Here is a 13,547-nt window from a genome sequence, read left to right on the forward strand (position 1 = left end):
GTTGTTGCAGTTTTGCGAAATTGGTCATTCCTTAGTTCTATTTATCTGCTTATTGAATCTACATGGAATGAGAGGAGGTGAGTGTGTAATGTCCCTGTTTGTATACACAGTATGGTATTGGTTTCCTCTAGGGGTTGTGATTTTCCTGGTCATTCTTTGGTTCTATCTATCTGCATATTGAATCTACATGGAATGAGAGGAGGTGAGTGTGTAGTGTTGTGTCCCTGATTACTCTGGTCATCTTAGTGTGCGTTGTTGAGTTTTGCACTCTTAGTTTAAGGGTATAGTATTTACCCTTTGTGTTTCTCTTAGCCTTTGACTTACCGCTTAATTGTGGATATTGGATAACATTAGTTTGTTGGTTTCCCTCACTGTTTGCATTGTGTGGGTGAATGGTTTTTCCTGTTTGGACTGCAATAGGAGAAGACACCTTCTTACAAAGCTTCTCCGTGTCTACCCTCACTGTTTGTATTGTGTGGGTGAAAGGTTTTCCCTGCATGTGTTGGAGAAGACATCCTCTTATGAAGCTTCTCTGCGTTTACCTTGATATGAGTTTTATGAGGCTTCTCTGGTTTTACCTTGATATGAGTCTTATGAGGCTTCTCTGGTTTTACTTTTGAAATGTTTGACTTGAATTTTAGTATTGTCTAAGCCTGATGCTTTTCATGAAACTCTTTCATTTTTGATTCTTGATGTGTGAATTTGTTGGCTTAATGAATTGTCATGAATTTCATTTATTTGATATGTTCCTTGATTCATTTGCTCAATGTCTTTTTATGCATCTTTTATAATCTAATGTATTTTCTAATTTGATTGCCTGGTGTTCTTTCAATTGCTTTGATTGTGTTTTGGTTTCCTTAGGAAGGGGAATGTGTTATGATCTACTGTTGCCTTTCTTCTTTCTTATGTATCTCTTCCTTACTGCTCAGCCAGAATGAGTGTTGGTGTGCTTGGAGATGTCTGGAATGTTGGATGATTGATGATGTTGTGGAATGTATGGGTGCCTGGTGAGGTTGGAAATGTCAGTTGGAGTGTGCAGGCTGAGCAGGAGAGAGGCTGCTCCTGGCGGGGCATCACCTGGACTTTACATCTTCCAGCAACTTATCTGAAGCTGTCATCATATCAATAAATCTACAATATACTTATATACCACCTGGCTACAGAAGATCCTTTATTTACAATAAGGTCCACTTGCGACTCGTGTGCCTTCGGCCCATCTAGTCTCTCAAGGGTCTTCTTTGGCTCCAATGTGCTCCCCAGCTTGCTAAGAGCCTAGCCTTACTTACCTGCTTATGGCGAGTCACTTGGGCCTTGCTTGTTCTGACACTGCACCTTCTTTGACAACTATGATGGTTGCCGCTGCTTAGGTTTGTTGGTGGCCTTGCCGGACACTGACTCATCAGCTCTTGACATCCAACGTGGCACAGCTCATGAATGGCTCCTGGTCTTCTACTAATCGCCTGGTCTGCACATTTGCAACTTCAAGGGCGCCGTCAACTCTCCTGCATCTCCAGCATCGGTGGGCATTTGTCTTCCGTACCTCCTGGTCACCACTGAGTGGCATAGACTCTGTCCCCTCTGCTTGCAGTTACCTCTCATCTTGACTCCACCTTTGGGTTCTACCAGACTCTTTCACCTTCTTCGCCAGCGGCATCTTTTCTGAAGTCCTCCATTGTGGTCAATGGCGCTTTCAGACGTCACTTCGCACCTATGCATCCAGCTTCCCTGGTGTAGGTATCCTGGTTCCTGGGATATGAACGGGTGGGGTGACTCTCTAACATTCCATTGTCCACGGGGTGTCCTTAGGGTCCTCTCAATGAAAATAGAGACCTGTGGCAGATTTTTCAAGACTTTGCTCTGTTGCAAAGTCAAGCATCATAAAGCAAAGCAGCACAAAGTCTTGATAAAGTATTAACTTCAAACACACACTTTTTTTGTTTTGGGAAATTACCCTTCAGAGTAGTGCAAATAGCACTTTATGCAGCTTTGTGGTACTTTTCATCATTGCGTCAAAGGAGCGTTCCTTGGGTGGGGTATGGGTGTTACAACACTCTCACCCATAGTTTTGGAAGCAAAGTCAGAACTACGAAGATTGTCAAAGCCTGCGTCAAAAAATAATGCCTTCTTGAGGCAAATGCAAAGTTGGAAAAAATGTTTACATTTCTCCTAACATTTTACACATTGCATGTGTGCTGCAACTGTACAGAACCCATGAAATGTTGAAAAAATTGTTTAAGGATATGATTATGTTCCTGAAGGGAGGGTATACTTCCAATACAAAACCTATACTAGACATCACACACACACCTCTGTACTATGGTAAATACTAGACATCTCTTTGCATGCCAGCATGGGAAGAGACCAGCAGCAGACCATGTTATATCAATATTGAACTGCGCTGCTTTATCCTCTAGGCACAGCAATTTGGTTGCTCTGCTGCACTACACATAATTTAATAAATCTTCACCCTAAAGTTCCTTTGGGTATCATTATAACCCAACATACTGTTTTTGAGTCAGACCGAAAGCAGCTTGCCATTGCATTAATATTATCTAGCGCATACTGCATTTGTAATACATCAGGCAAGAATTGAGTAGAAAATCGAATACATCAAACCACTTCATAACTCTACAGTTTGAGGACACATAAAAAGTAAACGTGAGAGAGTTGGCAGTGATAGTCTAACATCCACAGACAAGGTGTTCTTACAGCAAGCTCACCCACACACCTGTCCCTGAATACAATTGAACCTGCCAGTTCTTCATTATTGAGATAAGATGCTGCCAGAACTTGTTATACAAAAAGGTTTTTGAGGACCTTGCAGTTTTTTTGTTTTACAATTGCACAAAACAACACTCGATCTTGCAGAGACGATGACTTTATTTGGCGAAAGCATATTTTTAGTTGCTAACATTGAAAATACCGCAGAGCATTACAACTAAAACAAATACTTTCTTTAAAGCAATTGAATTGAGTTTTACAAGCATTTCTTTGAGGTACTATGGCAGATGAACCCCAAGAATCCTCTGAACTTCAATTTTATTAAACCCCAAATTTTTCCTTATGCAGTTCAGCCCCATGAGCCTCTTCCTTTATCTCATGGCAAGAGACTTCCCTCTCCCTCTCGATCAATAGCACAATTTAGCAGAATAAAATCATAATTAGAAACTGGGACCTCTCAAGAACTGAGTTCTAGAGCAAAATTAAGTTTGAAAGGATTAAAACAGAATTGTGAAAATTAGCATTAAATAGAAATGTGACTATTTTGCCTGAAAGGCCCAGATACAGAATACAAAATCACAATTATTATTTTTTATTTTTTTATTTTTTTGTCCTCATTACGCAACTGATTTTACAGTAGGAGAATCTCAGATTCGCTTTTTCTTACTCCGCCCAGAATGTGTCTTTTCGGATACCCAGACCATGTCTTTCTGGTGTTTCGGAAAAAGTACACCCCTTACTTCCATACCTTTAAGAAAAAGAGGTCTTCGTTCCCCGGATCTGAGATAAGCTAGCCATAATGCTACTACGAAGTACCATCAGTTCCAATTTGTTGCGGCGGCGTAATCATTGGACAAGTGTTAGGATGGAAAAAACATAAAGTCTCACGATCCCACTTCATCCCATACCCCTAGTCACCCCTTATTAAAGTCTTCCCATATATCCCAAAATTTAAACTTTTTCGAGCTCACACTCTTTCTTCTGTCTAAATTGTACACCCTTAAAACTGACGCTAGCCATTCATTTCGAGAAGGGGCTACCGGGCTTACCCATTTGATACAGAGCTCCCTCCTAGCCAACAGGATTAAAATAAAGACTAGATTTTCCTCAGGTTTCGATAGAGCATTCATGACCGGCATACAGGAGACCCCAAAAACAACCAAATCCATACTCACAATTAGTTGCTTTCCTAGGGCCCGTTCTAATGTCATACCAACGTCTTTCCAGAAACCTTCGAGGCTGGGGCACTGCCAGAACATGTGCAAGTCATCAGCTTTATTCAAACCACATTTCGGACAGCTTCTCAGTGCATCTCCACTCAGTTTAGAAAGCCTCTTTGGGGTCCAATATGCTCTGTGTGTGGTGAATAAATGGTTTCTTTTGAGAGCAGCAGAAGATACAATAGACCAGCATTTGCTCATAGATACTTGCCATGTACTATTTAGATCCAGCGTCGGCAGATCTTTACCCCAGGTGCTCTCCGGAATCCGAAAATTGTCTTCTCCTGCTATTATTAAGGCCCAGTACCAGTAGGATATTTCTTTCTTGAATTGATTTGCCTCCAGGAATTTGACTTCCATTTCGAGGTTTCTTTTTCTAGTTTCCTTTAAAGAGTTCGACCAGCTCATCATCTGATAGTACTTAAATTTAGAGAGTGTGTAATTTGACCGTCGCAACAGAATTTCCCATTCGAGGAGTTTATTTTGAAAAAGAAGTTGGCCCCATTCTACTATGCCTGCCTGTTTAAGTGGACCAGCAAGTCTGTCCTTAAGACAATCTGCTGTAGTTGGCGAGTCCCAGATTGGGGCCTTCTCACTATATAGGGGGATGTCCAGGGTACACCTAACACCATACCATAATTTAGATGCTGATTTTAAAGTCTTCAGTTTTATTTTTTTGAAAAATTTTGGGTGACCAAATTTATAAAGGAAGTGACTTGAATTGTTTGTTATGCTTTGGAAGTGCTGTGGGTAAGTTTCAAAGTGGCCCAACAATGCCCTAACGTATTTAAATTGAAATGCCCGACAGTACTCTAATAGATCCGGGCTAGCTATACCACCTCCCTGCTCTTTTTTCCTTCTTAGCTTATGCCAGGCTATCCTCGGTCTTTTTGCTGACCAAATAAACGTGGATATTTTCCCCTGAATTTTTTTTAAAGCTTCTTTTTTAAATTCTAAAGGAATTGCGCTAAAAATAAAAGTGAATTTTGGCAAAATTGTCATTTTTATTATATTAGATCTTCCTAGGAATCTAAGCGGGAGACTACTCCAGACCTTCAGGAGTTTATTAACTTCTCTTTCTACTCTCTGTAGATTAGTTTGTGGAATCTTGTCAATATCCTTTACTAAGTCTATTCCTAAATATCTCATTTTCTCCTTGCAAAATGGGGAAGCAAATACCTCGTTCCAGCTCATAATTTCTGTTTTGGTCTGGTTCATCTGATAACCAGATATTTTACCGAAACTTAGCAAGGTCTCTTCTGCTATTTTTAGAGCCTCCTTCACATCTGATGTAAAAATCATGAGGTCGTCGGCATAAAGGGCTATTTTTTTTTGCCATCCTTGATAGAGAAAAGGCTGCATTGAGGGAAGATTCCTTAGACATTCTGCCACAGGTTCAATATAAAAATTAAAAAGGAGGGGGGAGAGGGGGCACCCGTGGCGAGTTCCTCTACCTATGTGAATATCGTTAGTTAATTTACAGTTGATTAGGATTTTGGCCCTGGGGGAGTTGTAAATGTTTTCTACCATTTTAACTATATTGTCTCCCAGATTAAATTGTTTTAGCACTTCACTAAGGTACTTCCAGCAGACTCTATCAAATGCTTTGGCCGCATCTATTGCAATTATTGATAGAGAAATTTTCTCTGTAATGGCGATGTCTATTGCCCCAATCAATTCTTGCGTAAGGTCCTGAAGGTGCCTTCCTGCCACGAAGCCCTTTTGGTTGGAATTTATTAGAGTTCCTGCGATTTTCCCTATTCTTTTGGCCATAATTTGAGTAAATATTTTATAATCACAGTTTAGTATGGAAATAGGGCGATAAGACTCACATTTTTCTGCGTTCTTGCCAGGTTTTAAAAGAACTGAGATAGTTGCGTCATTCCACAAATCTGGGATTTTTTTGTTGTTTAGAAATATCTCATTAAAGAGTTCGGTCAGATGGGGAATTAAAACATCTTTCAGATGTAGATAGAACTCATAAGGTAGAGCATTAGGGCCTGCCACCTTGCCTCTTTTTAAATCTTTCATTGCTGCTTCTACCTCCCCTATTGTGATTGGCCTGTTTAGTCTCTCTTTTTCCTCCGCTTGAAGAGTGGGGATGTTTGGGGCAACCACAAACCTGTTCATCTCTTCAATGTCTGGGTTACAGTCCTCCAAGTATAAGTCGGAGAAGAAGGCCATAAATTCCTGTTTAATAACAGTATCTTCTAGGCCATTTTGAGAGGGATCTCTTGGATCTATGCAGTTGATCTTATTTCTTACCAAGTCTGTTTTGGTTTTCCAGGCCAACAGCTTCCCGCAACCTTCGCCATACTCATAATGGGCAAGTTTACTGCAGTCCCATCTTTCTCTAATTTTACCCTCCAGTAGTTCTGTTAGGCTTTCCTTTTTTCCTGTCTTTCCTTAGATAGCTCTTGAGTTCGTAAGTAAGAAGGTGCCAGGGACAACTGCCGATCTATAGACGTAATATTTTCCTCTAATTTTTGAATGTTTTTTTCATCTCTCTAGCTTTATTAATGGCTAGCCCTCCAATCCTGCCCCTTATTACGGCCTTATAAGCTTCCCACACAATTTGAGGTACCGCGCTACCCTTATTCTGTTGGAAATATATTTCTGTGTCTTGCTATGGCTGAATTTAGAAGAATGGTCCGATCAAATGTCCATCTTGGTGGATCTAAGTCGTTTTTTATTTTTAAATTGATTTCAACAGCCGAATGATCAGACAGATGTGCGGGAAGGTGCTTTACAATCAAGGTGCTGTCCAGAAGACCCTGATCTATTAAAAAATAGTCTATTCTGGAATGGATACCCAACTTTTTGTTAAAAAAAGTGAACTTATCCTGTTTGGTCCCCTTTATGTTCCATACATCCATAAGATTGAGGTCTCTCTTGTATACCCCCAACCACTCCCTCATTTTTGGTAAGCTATTTTGGTTACCCCTGGGGGAGCGGTCTGTTCTTGGATCCAAAATGATATTAAAGTCCCCTCCCAAAATCAAAGGAGATGTAGTGGAGATCAAGTGGGAGTACAAAGATTGAAGAGGGGTTGGGTCGTCTGAGTTGGGCCCATAATATCCGGCCACCGTAAAAGTATTATTTTGGATGCTTATATTGGCTATTGCCCACCTTCCCTTAGGGTCTGTTTCAGTAGAGATAATTCTTATATTCAGAGATTTTTTAAACAAGATTGCGACCCCTTTAATAACACACTCCTGATTTGTGCAGATGTAACAATCGACCCATTTGAGGGTACTAATTAGTTCTTCCCACTCTTTTTTAACTAAGTGCGTTTCTTGTAATATTATAATTTCACTGTCCAGACTCTTTAGATATTAGAACATTTTACGGCACCTGCTCTTGGTTCTTAGACCAGTAACATTCCATGTTGTTATTTTTAGAGATCTTTGGTTTCTATCCATTATCGGTTATGACAATATTGACAAAGCTGGGCGAGTTAAAATTCCAGTTTAACTTAAGACAATATTTCTCCTTTACAAAAAACGTGATGAGGACTTTTTTTTCATTTTTCCCAAGTTTGCTCCCCACCCCCTTGTGCTCCCCGTCCTTCTCCCCTCGTGTACAATCATAAAAAAACTGTAGAATTATCAAAAAAATGAGAAGTTGAAAAGAAAAGGGACGGGGAAACACATTCCCTCCCTGGGGAAGCCTCCCTTTTCTTTGGGCTATTCTTTAGCCCGTTTTGAGCCCGTGCCAAAAAAAGATAAGGAAAACAAAGAAAAAATGCCAATGAGTGAGTTTCCCCCTACCGCCCCCTATTTACAGTCATTTCCTATCCCCTTCTTTTCCTATGTCTATAAAGTCTTTCAGTATTATGAGTGAGATTGCACTTGAATGTCAGTGCGCATCTGCTCCAACAACGAATCTACTTCCAGCGGGTCTCTTATGTTGAACATTTTGTTCCTCCACATAATTCTTAATGCAGCAGGGAATTTCATTTGGACTGTAGCCCCTAGTGATCTTAGCTCTGGCATTCTCTGGCCCAGCTCCCATTGTCTATCCTGTGTTACCTTGGCAATATCCGAACGGATTTTAAAAGACCAGCCATCTCTACTGTACTCTCCATTTTTCAGTCCCTCACTTAGAATTTTTTCCTTAGTAGTGTACGACTTAAAGTTTACTAGGATCTTCCTTGGGTTTTTCCTTTCTTTAGTTTTCCTAAAGGGATCCCTATGTACTCGCTGGATATCATCTTCTAAGTTTAAGGCCTTACTCCAAGGAAAGTGTTTTTCAATCAAGGAAATAATAAACTTTCTTATATCAGACCCTTCCTGCCCTTCAGGTATATTCAGGAATCTTAGGTTAGATCTCCTTGATTGGTTTTCTAGGGACTCCAATTTTTCTTCTATCAACTTATCCTTTGCCCTTAAGTCTCTGATATTCTTCTCCGAGACTACTGTTCTTTTTATCCACCCCTCCGTCACTGCTTCCACTGTGGAGACCCTATCGTTCAAGGCGGAAAGCTTTTGGTCTAAAGATTCAAATCTCTCATGAAGCTCATTCTGATTGTCTTCAGAGATTTTAAAACTAGACCTCATCTCCTCCAGCATCAGCTCCAGCAAAGCCTCTGTAGTGTTGCCAGGGCCCTTTCGGGAGAAGCTCTGCGGATTGTCACAGTAAGCTGATAGAGTGGGTTGGGAGACTGACTGAGATAAAGTACTAGATCTTATTGATGAGAAATCCAGAGAGTCAGGCTGTGCATTCATTGTAAAGTCCTTAACAGGGCGACTCTGAATGAGATCCTGTGATGACACCGGAGCCGATGCCGAGGGTGCCAGTTGCGCCGTTTGTGGTTGAGGTTGAGATTTGGAGATAACTGGGGAAAGATGGCGGCCGGTCCGTAAGTCCGGTCGGGAGCTCCGTGCCAGAAATCAGTCCTCAAGACATCGCCAGAGTGAGATAAACTCGTTGCCGCTTACCTTCAGCCATGGAAAGGTGTCAGGCACCCCGTCTGGGTATAGGAGGATAGATGTTAGATGTTTGAAATTGGATATCGGATATCGGCTATCCCGGCTCCACGGCTCCCGGCTCCATGCGGCTTGAATCACAGCAGCCCGCAGCCGCAGCAGCTCGAGGGGGAGGAGGAGCCCATGATTGCTGATGCACGTAGTGATTTTGCCGGGCGTAGCTGAGCGCTGAGCGTTGAGAGAGCGCTGAGAGACTGTGGAGTAGCAGCAGGAAAGCAGCCAGGAATTTTTTTTTTGCCGGCAGGATTTCCGAAAACGACTTTTGACACAACTTCTAACAGATAGAACAGAAGGTGAGGTGATGCTGTTTTCTCTAAAGGGCGCCGGGTGCGGTTGAGTGAGGTAAGGCGGCGAGGCAGGCGAGGTAGGCAACCCGGTCTGGTCTTTTTTTTTTGGCAGGCTCACCATTACAGCCTTTGAACCGATAGGAGAACGAGATTGTCATCCCCAGGGGGTGATTAAGCGGTCTATAGGGTTATCGAAAGGGAAAACAGGGGATGGTTTTCATTACACCGGTTGCCTCCAAGTTCTCAGGTGCTGCTTGTGAGCACCCGAACCAGGGCGTTATTACCTGCTCGGAGAGTGGCACGGGATTAAGACGGTGGCAGACGGCTTTTAGAGCAAGAAGACACTGTCTACAAGCTTTCAGTAGAGTAGCCCAAACCTTTAGAGGGAAAGCGAGTAGGGCAGAGTTATGGCCCAGATCTTATCAGTACTTTGCTGACTCGAATGAAAATTCACGGGCCGTTCCCTTATTCTCACCCCAAGAAGCCAAATGTGGGGGGAGAGAGAGGCAATTCAGGCGACTAGCAGTCTGCCCTCTTCATTTGGTGTCTATTGTACAAACGAGTTAGAGGCAGCAGAGCAGTTAACAAGTTCACCTGTATTAATATGTATCAGTGAGGTGGAAGAGAAGATTGTTCATATCATGGCAGTATCAGCTCCTCTTAGTTGTTTGGGCACATTTAATATAAGGCTTAGCGTATTAGGCGCGTTTGATGGACTAAAACTGGAGGGGTTGAAGGGGAGTACAGAAGTATCGCAAGCAGCATCTAAAGATTTCAAAGAGGTTGCAGCCTCAAGTTAACAGTTAGGAACCCTCCTATCGGTAGTCCCAGATGAGGAGGGAGTTGAGCAGGACCCAACTTTACCTGTGGCAGAGGCAAGTAAGGCTAAAACGGCTGGGTCAGACACTAAAGTAAAATCTTGTTACAGCCTCAGAAATAGGCAGTTTCTTAAAACTCTGGCTCCCCCTACTCCTATGTATTCAGAAGAAGGGGTCCCAGTGAGGTAGGACAGAAGATTTAAGAGTAATAAAGTTATAAGTCACACAGAAAATGAATCCATCCACATTGTTTTATTCACAATGGGAACGCATATTGAATTTGCAGAAGTTAGAACATTTAAATACGTGGTTTAGGCAGTGCCTCAAGAGAGGGAAGTGGGGGTGGGGGTATGTGATCGTGTGAGGATAAAGTGAAGGAAAAGAAAACTGTTTCAAGGGTGACAGTACAATCAACCAATAAAAATCCTCTAGTTGACAACGTTACACATTATGTACAGAACACATGACATATTAGTCAGTTTTCGAGGTAGAGCATACTTCACATTGTTCAATTAATGAAACATTCGGGCGTGAAGTTGACATGCAAAAGCACATGGTTGTCGACGTTTCGACCCTTTAAGAATACGCAGGTATAAGTGCTATCCTTGCAGTAGGGTCTTCATCAGGTCCACGTATTTAAATGTTCTAACTTCTGCAAATTCAATATGCGTTCCCATTGTGAATAAAACAGTGTGGATGGATTCATTTTATGTGTGACTTATAACTTTATTACTCTTAAATCTTCTGTCCTACCTCACTGGGACCCCTTCTTCTGAATACTTAGCTAGCCCAGGTCCCAGCGACTATTTTTGGGTACACCCCCAACTTATACTCCCCCTACTCCTAAGCAGGCGGTAATTCCTAGAGTCACAAGGAGAGTTACATGGAAAGTATTGAACTTACAGGCAGGAGTTGCTGTAAATATAAAGGGAGTGCCGGGTGATAACTTGGCCCTAGGTAAGAGAGGTAAGAGAGGGAAAGGTGATAAAGTAAAAGTAAAAGTTACGCCATCCTTAAGATCTTATTTCAAAGTGCAGGAGAAGATCGGTGGTAAAGATATGGCAGAAAGCTCGGCTCTCCAAGTCTCGGCTGATTATCACTCTCCTGAAAACCCGGGGGGACAGGAGAACTTACTAAATTCAACAGCTTCCACAAAATCACAATTATAACAGAAACCCTAGATAATCAATAAAAATATCTCTAAATTAGAGTACTGACAGCATCCTAAGTGAGGAAAAGTTTTAAATAATCATACAGAATTTCAGGAATAAAATGGAAAGCCATCCCTGATCCCTTAAAAACAGAGGTTTTTATACACAATTCATGTATATTATTTAATAAAACTGCAAACTCAGCATGCCATGGACATGGGTAAGTTGCATTGGCAAATCAAAAACAATTCCGTAAACCTAAAAGGTTCTTAACACTAACCCGTTTCTTAAGGTAAGATAAATATTCCACTTCCTTCCTCAGCAACTGAACTCCAGAGATGTACAACACAATATGAAACATTTTCTCAACAATAGCTCATATAATTATATTCTTCTGTACGCCTACATAGCAACTGACAGCGGAAATCCTTCAAAATGATTCTTCAGGAGCACACTGGAAAGTGTAATTCACAAAACATGCTTTTCTAACACCACAATCCATTTACGTCTTTACTCTCTGAGTTCCACAAAAACTGGAAGGAGAAAAGACTAATAGCAGGTATCTTAATGGAAGGGAGAATAAGCAGGACAAGATGAGCAGAACACCAAAAGCTGTATTAATCTCACATGAAATTGTGGCATAACTATAGTGCAGTAATAATCAGACCTCTAAATAAAATAATGATATCATATTAAGTGCAAAATTATTAATTCATCGTTACGGTCAAATGAATTTTCTAAATTACTAATTCGCACAAATAATTTGTCACCCAGAATTGCACACCAGAAAAAACTTTGACAGTGTAACTGAGTACCCTATATGGATTGATGCATTTCTTTTTTATGGTCCCTATTCAAGAAGGGAGTTTATCAGAATTCATCCCTTTTACTTTACTGTTTTAATAATGTGTGCATCACTCTAAGGTTTCAAGTGAATTGGATTGATTCATGCTGGTTTACCTACTCAGGTTAGGACTAAATTGTACTTCTCCCATGAGCTCCAGTAATAACAGAGAAAATACCAGCAGTTGTGTATATTCCACTCTGTGAGGACTTGGAGGGTGTTTTGCTATTCTAAATGCTTCAATACTTTGTCATGAGTGCTAAATGTTTTTTCTTCTTTGCATGGAAGGTGCTGATTATTCCCACAGTCAATAGCTTTGTTGATAACCAATAATTTAAGCAGTCTGAAATAGAATACTTTTGGTATTCATTGAAATCTCCTTGCCTAAAATGGAAGCTTACCAATAGTTCCTTCTTTGCTTTGTTTTTCGGCCTGGCATTAGCCAATATCCTTTGATTTTACAAAAAAATTATATATATAATGTATTTTAGTCAGCCTGCATTGTCCATTGGTCTGCTATTGTGTCATTTACATTTGTCTTCCTCCCACTACAGCATACAGCTTGGGGCAGTGGGCTAGCCCACTTCAGCCAATGTCTAATTTACAATTAATTACGACATTCTTCCATTTCACAAAGAACACATACACACATAAAGTAGTTCCGTTAAGTGCCAAGTCCTAAAATACCAAACTGTGCTTCATGAGACCAAAACTATTTTTGCTTGTGTCCATTATTTTTACTTTGAGAAGTGTCTGGCAGCTTCCATAACAATAAAAGTTTGCAAAAATCATGACATAAAACAAGCATTGAAAAGCCACAAGACTGGCAGCAGACACCAACCCTGTTGGCTTTACCAATGCTTGTTTTATGGATGATACTAAGCTTCCAGCAGTTCAATTTAACTTATTTTGTGAGACCTGCTTAGGCCTTGGTTCATTACTCTTATTCTATAACTCCTTCCTATGCCTGATCATCGCTTTCTATTGTGCACATGACTAACAAATCCTTCCTTTCCCTCTGCTCACTCCTCAACTACAAATCTCTGGGCCAGATGTACGACCATTAGATTTTGCGCCTCGCGATTTGCCACAAATTGCAAGTCGCAAATTGTGAGGCGCAAAATAAAATGTACAACAGTGTGTTTAACACTGTTTGCGATTCCCAATGAAGTCGCAAATTGCAAGGCTCATTAATATTAATGAGCCTCTCGCACTTTACGAGCCCATTGGGAATGACAGGCCCTCCCATGGATGGTGGCCTGCTGGCCTCAGCAGACCACCATGTCTGGGACTGCTTTTAAATAAAGCAGTTTTTTTTCAAATGCAGCCTGTTTTCCTTAAAGGAAACAGGGTGCATTTTTTTTTTTAATGAAACGTTTTCGTTTCATTTTTTAATGGCAGGCAGTGGTCCCTGGGACCACTGTCTGCCATTAAAAAATAATTTTGCATGCATTTGTAAAGGGTAAGGGGTCCCCTGAGGACCCCTTCCCATTTGCGAATGCATTACCACCTACTTGA

The sequence above is a fragment of the Lissotriton vulgaris genome, chromosome 9 (genome assembly GCF_964263255.1).
Source record: "Lissotriton vulgaris chromosome 9, aLisVul1.2, whole genome shotgun sequence".
NCBI lineage: Eukaryota > Metazoa > Chordata > Amphibia > Caudata > Salamandridae > Lissotriton > Lissotriton vulgaris.